A 15,224-nucleotide genomic window follows, 5' to 3' on the forward strand; every position below is an offset into this window, starting at 1 on the left:
TTTGTAGGTCACAGGATCCGGAAGAACCTCATTGAATGAACTAGTAAAGACCGGCTTGGTGATGTGGTTGGAATTTGCACCACAATCCTTTTGAGATCTATCAGATGAGCATGAATACGGTGATAGGGTAGAAGATGGAAGGAGGGCCTGTAGCCAGGTTATTCTGGAGAAACAATATTCATATGGTCCCCAGGAGTTCAAGAAGATGTGCCTGTTATTACTGTTCTCCAGAATAAGATAAGAATATATTTTCATAGGTCACAGGAACCTGAAGAACCTCGTTGAATAAACTTTAAAGACCGGTTGGTGAGATGGTTGGAACTTCTCCTTAGGATTTTGTGCCACGATCCTTACGAGAGCTATAAGATGAGCATGAAAGCCTAAACAGATAAGACCTACGGTGCCGGGGTGGAAGATGGAAGATCAGGTCATTCTAGGGATACAGTATTCATATGGTCACCAGGAGTCTTATGAGTCCAAGATGTGCTTCTTATTACTGTTCTTCATAATAATACTCCACACTCCTTCGGGACAATCAGAATAATTGTTTTTATTTGTTTAATTGCTGTAATGAATTGAACTGATGCATAGTGTTCAGAAAGAAATAACAACATGATGGTAATTACTTTCATCACCATTTCCCTGGCACACACTGGTTTCAGAGAACTGTTACGCTGAGAACATCTCTAGAACAAGGACGTCCTGCATTGACCTTTATGGCTCATTAAGGTGTTTTCAAAGGCTCGGTGTACTCGGGAGGCAGCAGAATGAATTAATTAACATCATAGACTCAACTGCACTGAGAGGAATAGGGAACTTATTTACAGTTTGACTTTATGGTTCATTTGGTTCAGTTCCCAGGTTTATTCCATTTTTATTCTTGTTAATTTTCTATATTGGCGTATAAGGTAACTTGATATTGACTTCTTGAGATTGGCGATTCGGTAGTGAAGATTATGTGATATAACTTTAGCTTGGAACAATATTGAAGACTTCACAAAAGGAGAAACCAAAATGTTTTGACTAATTATTATTTTAAGATGGAATTTACTGTTTTATGTTTCTTTAATCCGTGTATGTGAAGCTCCACCTTAAAACTTCATTCAAGGGCAACCATGTCAAATATGATATTAACGAGGCCCTGGCCGCTGGGCATACTTGTGCATCCAACGTTCTTGTCCTTATCTCACGACCTCCTCCAAGGCGAGCGCAAGCTCTGCTACATCTTAAAGGGACTGGATTATGTCAACTTTTCTGTGCTGAACCTGTGGCTGATCAACCATGATTCTTTAAACCTACTTACACTGTGAGCACAATTATTAAGCAAGTGAGTATTTCGACCATATCATCATTTTTATGCATATTTTCCAACTCCAAGCTGAAGAAACGTAACTGCTTATTGGATGAAGCATATCAGATGATGTGTATTTGTGTAACGAGTGAGGGGGTGGCCTAAGGAGATCAAGACCCTATATCAAGGTGTGCAAAATTATTAGGCAGCTGGATTTCCTCTGGCAAAATAGGACAAAAAAGAGATTTAGCGGACTGAAAGTCAACATTTTATAAAAGTCTTTCAGCAGGACGCAGCACTCTTGTAATTGCTCAGATATTGGGCGTGATCATAGAACCAGCAAATGTTTTGTTGCAGATAGTCAATAGAGTCGCAAGAAACGTGTTGAGAAAAAAACCAGCAAATTAACTGCCAAAGATTTGAGAAGAATCAAAACGTGAAGGGATCAGGAACCCATTATCCTCCAGTGCTGTCATATTCCAGAACTGCAACCTCTCTGGAGTGGCCAGAAGTACAAGGTGTTCACGGCTCATAGACTGGGCCAATAAATATGTTAAGACAGGTTTTTCAAAGTTTTTGTTGGACTAATGAGATGAGAGTGACTCTTGATGGTCTAGATCAGGGGTCGGGAACCTATGGCTCGCGAGCCAGATATGGCTCTTTTGATGGCCGTATCTGGCTCGCAGACAGGGCTCCTACCCAGTGGCGGATTATCATTAGGGCGTTTTGGGCGGTCGCCCGGGGCCCAAGACTGCCAGGGGGCCCAAGGAGCCTATGACCGCCCGAACCCCCTCATGCCCAGTGGCGTCGCTAGCACCGGAGGGAGCCCCGGTGCCAGGACCGCACCTGTCAGGCGAGGGGAGCTTTGCTTCTACTTAGCAGCCGTGGTCTGTGCTGCTTTAGAAGCTCCCCCTCCAGCCCCCCTTCCCTGCTCTAAACATCTCTGCTGCTAGCTGTCGGGACATGGGGGAGGGGAGACTGTCGGCGGGCTCTGTGCTGTGAGCAGGAGAAGAGCTGCAGTGAAGACATAAAAGGTAAGTGCATGTGTGTTTAATATCCATATTCATGTGTGTTTAATGTCCATATTCATGTGTGTTTAATGTCCATATTCATGTATGTTTAATGTCCATATTCATGTATGTTTAATGTCCATATTCATGTATGTTTAATGTCCATATTCATGTATGTTTAATGTCCATATTCATGTGTTTACAAGGTGTACTTTGTGTATAATGTGCATACTCGTGTATAATGTGCCTACTTAGTGTATAATGTGCATACTCGTGTGTACTTTGTGTACTATGCATACTTTGTGTATAATGTGCCTACTTTGTGTACTTTGTGCATAATGTGTGTACTTTGTGTACTGTGCGTACTTTGTGCATAATGTGCGTACTTTGTACTGTGCGTACTTTGTGCATAATGTGCGTACTTTGTGCGTACTTTGTGCATAATGTGCGTACTTTGTGCGTACTTTGTGCATAATGTGCGTACTTTGTGCATAATGTGCGTACTTTGTGCATAATGTGGTACTTTGTGTACTGTGCGTACTTTGTGCATAATGTGCCTACTTTGTGCATAATGTGCGTAAATTGTGCATAATGTGGTACTTTGTGTACTGTGCATACTTTGTGCATAATGTGCATACTTTGTGCATAATGTGCGTACTTTGTGCATAATGTGCGTACTTTGTGCATAATGTGCCTACTTTGTGCATAGTGTGCGTACTTTGTGTACTTTGTGCATAATGTGGGTACTTTGTGCATAATGTGCGTACTTTGTGTACTTTGTGCATAATGTGTGTACTTTGTGCATAATGTGCGTACTTTGTGCATAATGTGGTACTTTGTGTACTGTGCATACTTTGTGCATAATGTGCGTACTTTGTGTACTTTGTGCATAATGTGCGTACTTTGTGCATAATGTGCCTACTTTGTGCATAATGTGCGTACTTTGTGTACTTTGTGCATAATGTGGTACTTTGTGTACTGTGCGTACTTTGTGCATAATGTGCATAATGTGCGTACTTTGTGCATAATGTGCCTACTTTGTGTACTGTGTGTACTTTGTGCATAATGTGCGTACTTTGTGCATAATGTGCGTACTTTGTGCATAATGTGCGTACTGTGTGTACTTTGTGCATAATGTGCCTACTTTGTGTACTAGTGTTTAGGTAGTGTTAGCAATAGTTACGGCGCGGCAGGGTGGTGGTGGAGAAGGGGGGCCCAAGTTTGGGTAACAGCCCAGGGCCCATGGTCTTCTTAATCCGCCACTGCTCCTACCTGTCTATGGGAAGGATGCATGCACCGCGCTCCATCAGGCCGCGGTGCACGCTGATATTGGTAGTTCTTTGATGGCCTGATAAGCATTGGCGGCAGTGGTGAGCGGCAGGGAGCATGGACTACATTTCCCATAACTCCCTGCATAGCCGCGCCGTCTGCAAGCACGCACCTGCGTCCCCTAGTGAAGCGGCATCTGCCTCCTCCCTTGTGTCTCCCTTGGACGTTAACGGTAGGAAGTATTCTATTCGTCGTTGGTTAGCAACAGCATTAAAACGTTATTATGTTATAAAAAAAAGAGTTCGGAGATTTGTTGTTCTTTAAAATTAAATACAAGTCAATGTGTGCACTTTATGTACAGTGAGACTATTTAATAAAGTTCAATTATTTATTACGCTGGGTGTGCCTGCTTGTATGTACCACTTTAAGTAGTAAATGCTTTAGTTCCCTATGGGTCTGAGCCTCTCTTTTTTGTTCATTTTCTGTAAGACCAACACTTTTAAAAGGGCCACTGACAGATACAATTGCTCCAGCGGTCACTTAGTACACAAAGGAGTGTTCCTCTCTGCTGCACTAAGCCACCGCTGGACCTAAACAATAATTCGCTGTAAAATAATAAAATAGATAATTGACATAACTGACAATGCGTTGTGTGACATGTCCAACATTCCAGCTTCTTTCTTCTGCGAATGCCTCAAAGCTGGCATTCTCTCAACATCAGGTGGGAAGAATGCCAGCTTCCAGTCATGCGCAGGAAAAAGAAGAAGCCAGACTGCTGGACTGATGTCATGCATCGCAAGCTCACAATGTAAGTTATTTATTTAATTTTTTTACTGCTAATTACCATTGTTTCAGTCCAGTTGTGGCTTTATACAGCAGGGAGGAGCATTCCTTGCTGTACTAAGTGAACATTGGAGCGATTGATCTGTCAATGGCCCTTTAAACATATTGTACGGCTCTCGCGGAATTATATTTCAAAATATGTGGCGTTTACGGCTCTCTTAGCCAAAAAGGTTCCTGACCCCTGGTCTAGATGGATGGGCCCGTGGCTGGGCACAGAGCTCCACTTGGAATCAGACGCCAGCAAGGTGTGGGTTTGGGTGCTGCTATGGGCTGGTATTATTAAAGATGAGCTTGTTGGACCTTTTCGTGTTGAAGATGGACTAAAAATTAACTTCCAAACCTAACGCCAGTTTTTAGAAGACACTTTCATCAAGCAGTAGTACAGGAAAGAGTCTGCATCTTTCAGGAAAACCATGATTCTTATTCAGGATAATTCTCCATCGCATGCATCGAAGTTCACTCCATGGCATGCCAGTGAAGGCCTTAAAGATGAAAAAATAAATGACAGCCCCCTTCCTCACCTGACCTAAACCCTATAGAGAACTTGTGGGCCCTTTTTAATCGGCAGATTTACGGTGAAGGAAAACAGTCCACCCCTCTAAACAGTGTCTGAGAGGCTGTGGTTCCTGCTGCACAAAAAGTTGATCGTCGACAGATTAAGAAACTGACAGACTCCATGGATGGACGGCTAATGACTGTTATTGAAAATATACAAAAATATAACTACAGTACTATAGTACTGCCGCTATATACAGGAATATAACTATTATAATATTACCCGCTATGTACAAGAATATAACTACTATAATACTGCCCCCTATATACAAGAATATAACTACTATAATACTGCCCCCTATATACAAGAATATAACTACTATAATACTGCCCCTATATACAAGAATATAACTACTATAATACTGCCCCTATATACAAGAATATAACTACTATAATACTGCTTCTATATACAAGAATATAACTACTATAATACTGCCCCCTATATACAAGAATATAACTACTATAATACTGCCCCTATATACAAGAATATAACTACTATAATACTGCTCCTACATACAAGAATATAACTACTATAATACTGCCCCCTATATACAAGAATATAACTACTATAATACTGCCCCCTATATACAAGAATATAATTACTATAATACTGCACCTTATATATAAGAACATAACTACTATAATACTGCCCCTATATACAAGAATATAACTACTATAATACTGCTCCCTATATACAAGAATACAAGTACTATAATACTGCTCCCTATATACAAGAATATAACTACTATAATACTGCCCCCTATATACAAGACTATAACTACTATAATACTTCTCCTATACACAAAAATATAACTACTATAATACTTCCCCTATATACAAGAATATAACTACTATAATACTGCCCCCTATATACAAGAATATAACTACTATAATACTGCCCCCTATATACAAGAATATAACTACTATAATACTGCTCCTATAGACAAGAATATAACTACTATAATACTTCCCCTATATACAAGAATATAACTACTATAATACTGCTCCTATATACAAGAATATAAATACTATAATACTGCTCCCTAAATACAAGAATATAACTATTATAATACTGCGACATATATACAAGAATATAACGACTATAATACTGACCCATATATACAAGAATATAACTACTATAAAACAGCTCCTATATACAAGAATATAACTACTATAATACTGCCCCCTATATACAAGAATATAACTACTATAATAATGCTCCTATATACAAGAATATAACTACTGTAATACTGCACCCTATGTACAAGAATCTAAATACTATAATACTGCGTCCTGTGTACAAGAATATAACCATAACCACTATAATATTGCTCCTATATACAAGAATATAACTACTATAATACTGTCTCCTATATACGAGAATATACCTACTATAGAACTGCCCCTATATACAAGAATATAACTACTATAATACTGCCCCTATATACAAGAATATAATTACTATAATACTGCCTCCTATATACAAGAATATATTTACTATAATACTGCCCCCTATATACAAGAATATAACTACTATAATACTGCTCCCTAAATACAACAATATAACTATTATAATACTGCCTCATATATACAAGAATATAACAACTATAATACTGCTCACTAAATACAATATAACTATTATAATACTGCCTCATATATACAAGAATATAACTACTATAATACTGCTCCTATATACAAGAATATAACTACTATAATACTGCCCCCTATATACAAGAATATAACTACTATAATACTGCTCCTACATACAAGAATATAACTACTATGATGCTGCCCCTATATAAAAGAATATAACTAATATAATACTGCCCCTATATACAAGAATATAACTACAGTAATACTGCCCCCTATGTACAAGAATCTAAATACTATAATACTGCGTCCTGTGTAAAAGAATATAACTATAACGACTATAATATTGCTCCTATATATAAGAATATAACTACTATAATACTGTCTCCTATATACGAGAATATACCTACTATAGAACTGCCACTATATACAAGAATATAACTACTATAATACTGCCCCTATATACAAGAATATAACTACTATAATACTGCTCCCTATGTACAAGAATATAACTACTATAATACTGCCTCCTATATACAAGAATATATCTACTATAATACTGCTCCTATATACAAGAATATAACTACTATAATACTGCCCCTATATACAAGATGATAACTACTATAATACTGCTCCTATATACAAGAATATAACTACTATAATAATGCCCCTATATACAAGAATATAACTACTAGAATACTGCCCCTATATACAAGAATATAACTACAATAATACTGCCCCCTGTATACAAGAATATAACTACTATAATACTGCCCCTATATGCAAGAATATAACTACTATAATACTGCCCCCTATGTACAATAATATAACTACTATAATAATGCTCCTATATACAAGAATATAACTGCTATAATACTGTCCCTATATACAATAATATAACTGTTATAATACTACCCCTATATACAAGAATATAACTACTATAATACTGCTCCTATATACAACAATATAACTGCTATAATACTGCTCTGATATACAGGAATATAACTACTATAATTATGTTTTTTATTTGAAAACTTGTAACAAAATATTACAATACCTTTGCAATACACTCATAACAGATAAAGAAAATAAACGTATGTCTCTTAATAACATCACAATCATTAAACAAACCATAATATATGAATATTGCACCAGTATAGATTGTTTCAACTATTTTTCATGATATTATTCTAGACAGTATTACAGGAGAGTTCTTCTTTATTGGTGACCGGGCAGCATCGCGCACACCACAGAGGGTACACGGTCACCACATTTATGACATATAGTGAACCTCTATGATATAAACGGAGTTCGGCGTAGAAGTCTCCATACAGCAGCTGAGAGTTTCACTGTCCCACTAGATGTGGTGACTGCAGGGACAGGGACACAGCAGGGACATTAATTACTCTGTAGATAAGTCTCTTGTATAAAGAGGGCATTGGTTTTGTCATCAGACAGACGCTGGAATATCGCCTGCCGCCTGCTCCTATTCTTCACACTGTTCACATTGATGGAGGTGATTTTCAGCCTCATCCTGGTTACATGTCTTTCCTACTTTTTTTCCTTCTTCCACTGCTATGTCCTGTAACACCCCATCTTTTGGTGGACATTGGGGGATCAGCATCTTCATCCTGAGGTTCGTCATCTGGGTTGTGTGAGGAGACTTGTTCCATCTCTGCTTCTTCTTCCTGGTCATCTTCTCCCAGCGCACAGTAATGTCCCCCAGTTATCGCCAGCACTGGAGACTCCGGTGATTTCTTTGCAGTAGTGATTTTTTTCCTAGAAGAATTATCTGTTTTACTTCTCCTTTTAACCGTCTGAAATCCCTCCTCATCGATACTGGTCACTGCGGCTGGATCAGCTGGTTTTTTACTGGTCACTGCGGCTGGCCCAGCTGGTTCTTTACTGGTCACTGCGGCTGGATCAGCTGTTTTTTTACTGGCCGCTGCGGCCGGATCAGCTGGTTCCTTACTGTTCGCTGCGGCCGGATCAGCTGTTTTTTTACTGGTCGCTGCGGCTAGATCTGCTGGGTTTTTACTGGCCGCTGCGGCTGGATCAGCTGGTTCCTTACTGGTCGCTGCGGCTAGATCTGCTGGTTTTTTACTGGCCGCTGCGGCTGGATCAGCTGGTTCCTTACTGGTCGCTGCGGCTGGTTCAACTGGTTCTTTACTGGTGTTCGGCAGATGTTTAGATGTTTTGTTGACAGAGTGACTGGATATTTTACTTTTAGCATGACCTCTATTTTCAGTGGCTGGTGAAACTTGTGCAGCATCCACAGATGGGACATTCGTCTCTGGAGCACGATCTCTGGTACTTTGGCTCACATCATTGTTGGGACTTCCAGGTTCTGGGGTTGTATCTACACATATAGAGACATCCTCCTGCTCTTCCTCCATGGCTTCTTTAAAGGTCTCCTCCTTATTATGTTCTGCATGCGGACACTCCCGGAATGTATGTCCAGGTCCTAAGCACAGGTTACAGATGACAGGTCCTGTACAATCGTCCTTCACATGCCCAAACTGACCACATAGTGAGCACATAATACGGGAATAGTGGAATGCCAGGTGTCTGCCCCCACATCTATGGCACAGTCGCGGTTGACCAGGGTAGTAACATACGCCTCTCTCCGAGCCCAGGTAGAAGGAGTGCGGCAGATGTCTTGTCACTCCATTCTCCTGAACCAGCTGGATCTTGACAGAATATCCTCCATTCCAGATCTCCTCCTCATCATAGATCTTTGTTGGCAGTCTCTTCACCTCACAATATCTGCTCAACCAGTGCTGCAAATCTGCCAGAGCCACCACCTCAGACTGGAACAGGATGGTGGCGGTGACTACCTGGGGTTTAGTCAGCTGGATGACATGTAGATGCTCCCACATCGCGTGCTCCTTTGTATCGTTATAAATACTCCAGAATAAGTCTAGACTATATTGCAGCTTGAAACTGATGTCATAATTCCTGCTGGAGGGAACGTGGATCAGAGCGAACACCTCAGAAGCTTTAAACTTCATAAACTCCTTCAACAAAACTTTCCCAATGTAGAGTCTGGAAGGGATGTTTTCCTCTAGTCCTGAGTACCTGATTCTGACCGCGTTCCTCCTCTGAGGTGTGGGGTTAGTCGGTCTTGTGATGCTGGAGAACAGTCTCCTGTACTGAGGTCTGTCAGCAGGTGGGTCAGGACTGGACCTCTCCTCAGCTGATTGTTCTGCAGATCCTCCTGTGTCTGCTCCTGATCGCTGTGTAACCTGTACACCATTCACTGACACTGCGGACGGCTCAGCCTGTGCCGCTGGTTCATCCGATATCAGACTGTCAATCACCGCGCTGAGCGAGGTCTCACAATGTCAGTATATGCGCCACTTTCTTGCTCACTCCCAGGAGTGCCACTCGCATTCATTTCATCAGTACTGCACATAGAGTCTACTGCAGTTAACCCCTCGTCAGCTGGCACACATTTCTCTGCAGCTTTAGCAGCATTTGTGTTGGCTGATTGCACAGACCCCACACATGATAAGAGTTGTGATCCTCCAGCCACCGCACACTCATATCTTCCAGGGTTTCCCTGCGCCACAATATTATACACAGTCTTATAGTCAGTGTCTTTTTTTGCAATGATATTTTTTCTCTTCACAGTTTGGGCTCTGGTCTCCCTTTTGTTCTCAATTGCCCAGTTCTTTATTTTGGGTACTGTGCATGATTCTTTCTGCAATCTCTCCTTCAATATCACCAGCTCACGTGTGCAAACATCTAGACACTCACATTTCATCAGCTTTGCCTTTGGATCAGTCTCTTGGTTAATTTCAGTTCTCAATTTTCGAATCTGCATTTCCATTTTAAAGATATTTTTCTTTGTCATTTTTGTGCACAATTCACCAACATCATGAGATTCAGTTGACTCACCAGCCACCATTTCCAGATCATCACCTCCACCATCTCCATGCTGCAGGCCAAACTCCAGACTCTGGGCTTTCCCGGGATCATCAGCCCAGGACCCCTCCCCTCCACCTGGGTCAGAAGCCATGCATAGTCCTAACAGGGAGCTCACAAGCACACGTCTATCCTCTCCTATGGACAAGAATATAACTACTATAATACTGCCCCCTATGTACAAGAATATAACTACTATAATACTGCACCTATATACTAGAATATAACTACTATAATACTGTCCTCTATATACAAGAATATAACTACTATAATACTGCCCCCTATATATAAGAATATAACTACTATAATACTGTCCCCTAGATACAAGAATATAACTATTATAATACTGCCCCCTATATACAAGAATATAACTACTGTAATACTGCCCCCTATGTACAATAATCGAAATACTATAATACTGTTCCTATATACAAGAATATAACTACTATAATACTGCCCCTAATTACAAAAATATATCTACTATAATACTGTCTCCTATATACAAGAATATAACTACTATAATACTGCCCCCTATATACGAGAATATAACTACTATAATACTGCCCCTATATACTAGAATATAACTACTATAATACTGCCTCCTATATACAAAAATATAACTACTGTAATACTGCCCCCTATGTACAAGAATCTAAATACTATAATACTGTTCCTATATACAAGAATATAACTACTATAATACTGTCTCCTATATACAAGAATATACCTACTATAATACTGCCCCTAAATACAAAAATATATCTACTATAATACTGCTCCTATATACAAGAATATACTGCTCCCTATATACAAGAATATAATTATTATAATACTGCGTCATATATACAAGAATATAACTACTATAATACTGCCCCTATATACAAGAATATAACTACTATAATACTGCCCCTATATACAAGAATATAACTACTATAATACTGCCCCCTCTATACAAGAATATAAATACTATAATAATGCTCCTATATACAAGAATATAACTACTATAATACTGCCCCTATATACAAGAATATAACTACTATAATACTGCCCCTATATACAAGAATATAACTACTATAATACTGCCCCCTCTATACAAGAATATAAATACTATAATACTGCTCCTATATACAAGAATATAACTACTATAATACTGCTCCTATATACAAGAATATAACTACTATAATACTGCTCCTATATACAAGAATATAACTACTATAATACTGCTCCTATATACAAGAATATAACTACTATAATACTGCCCCCTATATACAAGAATATAACTATTATAATACTGCCCCCTCTATACAAGAATATAACTACTATATTGCTGCCCCTATATAAAAGAATATAACTACTATAATACTGCTCCCTACATGCAAGAATATAACTAATATAATACTGCCCCCTATATACAAGAATATAACTACTATAAGGGCAGGCCCCCAGGTGGCGGATTTCCTCCGCAACTGTCCGCATCAATGCCGCACAGAATCTGCGTTGCAGATTCTGCGGCGGATCTGCCCAAAATGTGCAGTAAATTGATGCGGACTAGCTGCTGCGGACTGCGGCAAAAGTGCTTCCCTTCTCTGTATCAGTGCAGGATAGAGAGAAGGGCCAGCACTTTCCCTAGTGAAAGTAAACTAATTTCATACTTACCGGCCGTTGTCTTGGTGACGCGTCCCTCTTTCGGCATCCAGCCCGACCTCCCTGGATGACGCGGCAGTCCATGTGACTGCTGCAGCCTGTGATTGGCTGCAGCCGTCACTTAGACTGAAACGTCATCCTGGGAAGCCGAACTGGAGACAGAAGCAGGGAGTTCTCGGTAAGTATGAACTTCTATTTTTTTGACAGGTTGCTGTATATTGGGATCGGTAGTCACTGTCCAGGGTGCAGAAACAGTTACTGCCGATCGCTTAACTCTTTCAGCACCCTGGACAGTGACTATTTACTGACGTCTCCTAGCAACGCTACCGTAATTACTGGAGCCCCATTGACTTCCTCAGTCTGGCTGTAGACCTAGAAATACATAGGTCCAGCCAGAATGAAGAAATGTCATGTCAAAAAAGCAAGACGCATCCGCAGCACACATAACATGTGCATGACAGCTGCGGACTTCATTGCGGAATTTAAAATCTCCATTGAAGTCAAAGGAGAAATTCCGCCATGAGTCCGCAACCAGTCCGCCACTGGTCCGCAACAGACAGAGCATGCTGCGGACACCAAATTCCGCTCCGCAGCCTATGCTCCGCAGCGGAATTTTACGCCTCGTCTAAACGAACACTTCTAAATAGAACTGGAAGTCAATGGAGAAACGGCTCCGCTGCGGATTAACGCTGCGGAGTGTCCGCAGCGGAATTCAAGTGAAATTCCGGCACGTGTGAACCCAGCCTTATACTGCCCCTATATACAAAAATATAACTACTGTAATACTGCCCCCTATGTACAAGAATATAACTACTATAATACTGTTCCTATATACAAGAATATAACTACTATAATACTGCTCCTATATACAAGAATATAACTATTATAATACTGCGTCATATATACAAGAATATAACTACTATAATACTGCCCCCTATGTACAAGAATATAACTACTATAATACTGCCCCTATATACAAGAATATAACTACTATAATACTGCCCCCATATACAAGAATATAACTACTGTAATACTGCCCCCTCTATACAAGAATATAAATACTATAATACTGCCCCTATATACAAGAATATAACTACTATAATACTGCCCCCTATATACAAGAATATAACTACTATAATACTGCTCCTATATACAAGAATATAACTACTATAATACTACCCCCTCTATACAAGAATATAAATACTATAATACTGCTCCCTAAATACAAGAATATAACTATTATAATACTGCGACATATATACAAGAATATAACTACTATAATACTGCTCCTATATACAAGAATATAACGACTATAATACTGACCCCTATATACAAGAATATAACTACTATAAAACAGCTCCTATATACAAGAATATAGCTACTATAATGCTGCCCCTATATAAAAGAATATAACTAATATAATACTGCCCCTATATACAAGAATATAACTACTGTAATACTGCCCCTTATGTACAAGAATCTAAATACTATAATACTGCGTCCTGTGTACAAGAATATAACCATAACCACTATAATATTGCTCCTATATACAAGAATATATCTACTATAATACTGCTCCTATATACAAGAATATAACTACTATAATACTGCTCCCTATATACAAGAATATAACTACTATAATACTGCTCCTATATACAAGAAAATATCTACTAAAATATTGCTCCTATATTTAAGAATATAACTACTATAATACTGCACCTATATATAAGAATATAACTACTATAATACTGCTCCTAAATACAAGAATATAACTACTATAATACTGCTTCTATATACAAGAATATAACTACTATAATACTGCCCCCTATATACAAGAATATAACTACTATAATACTGCTCCTATATACAAGAATATAACTACTATAATACTGCCCCTATATACAAGAATATAACTACTATAATACTGCCCCTATATACAAGAATATAACTACAATAATACGGCCCCTCTATACAAGAATATAACTACTCTAATACTGCCCCTATATACAAGAATATAACTACTATAATACTGCCCCTATATACAAGAATATAACTACTATAATACTGCCCCCTATGTACAATAATATAACTACTATAATACTGCTCCTATATACAAGAATATAACGGCTATAATACTGTCCCTATATACAAGAATATAACTGTTATAATACTACCCCTATATATAAGAATATAACTACTATAATACTGCTCCTATATACAACAATATAACTGCTATAATACTGCTCTGATATACAGGAATATAATTACTATAATACTGCCCCCTATATATAAGAATATAACTACTATAATACTGCTTCTATGTACAAGAATATAACTACTATAATACTGCTCTTATATACAAGAATATAACTACTATAATACTGCTCCTATATACAAGAATATAACTACTATAATACTGCCCCTATATACAAGAATATAACTACTACAATACTGCTCCTATATACAAGAATATAACTACTATAATACTGCCCCTTTATACAAGAATATAACTCCTATAATACTGCCCGCTATATACAAGATTATAACTACTATAATACTGCTCCTATATTCAAGAATATAAATACTATAATACTGCCCCTATATACAAGAATATAACTACTATAATACTGCCCCCTATATACAAGAATATAACTACTATAATACTGCCTCCTATGTACAAGAATATAACTACTATAATACTGCCCCTATATACAAGAATATAACTACTATAATACTGCCCTCTATATACAAGAATATAACTACTATAATACTGCTCCCTATATACAAGAATATAACTACTATAATACTGACCCCTATATACAAGAATATAACTACTATAATACTGCCTCCTATGTACAAGAATATAACTACTATAATACTGCCCCTATATACAAGAATATAACTACTATAATACTGCCCCTATATATATAAGAATATAACTACTATAATACTGCCCCTATATACAAGAATATAACTACTATATTACTGCCCCTATATACAAGAATATAACTACTATAATACTTTTCCTATATACATGACTATAACTATGATTTTACTTCAAGATATGGTTGTAAAGTTGTCAGAGTATTTTCATA

General features: G+C 38.2%; 1 long non-coding RNA gene across 1 annotated transcript in view; it reads left to right on the top strand.

The window, feature by feature from the left end:
- The first annotated feature begins 4,294 nt into the window (after positions 1 to 4,294).
- The window catches only part of LOC142715219 (uncharacterized), a 29,714-nt gene continuing 18,784 nt past the window's right edge, over positions 4,295 to 15,224 (top strand). Inside the window, exon 1 of the long non-coding RNA XR_012870826.1 lies at positions 4,295 to 4,378. This is a non-coding gene — a long non-coding RNA (uncharacterized LOC142715219). The remainder of the gene's footprint in view (positions 4,379 to 15,224) is intronic.

Source organism: Rhinoderma darwinii, chromosome 1 (genome assembly GCF_050947455.1).
Source record: "Rhinoderma darwinii isolate aRhiDar2 chromosome 1, aRhiDar2.hap1, whole genome shotgun sequence".
In the NCBI taxonomy this organism is placed as follows: Eukaryota; Metazoa; Chordata; class Amphibia; order Anura; family Rhinodermatidae; genus Rhinoderma; species Rhinoderma darwinii.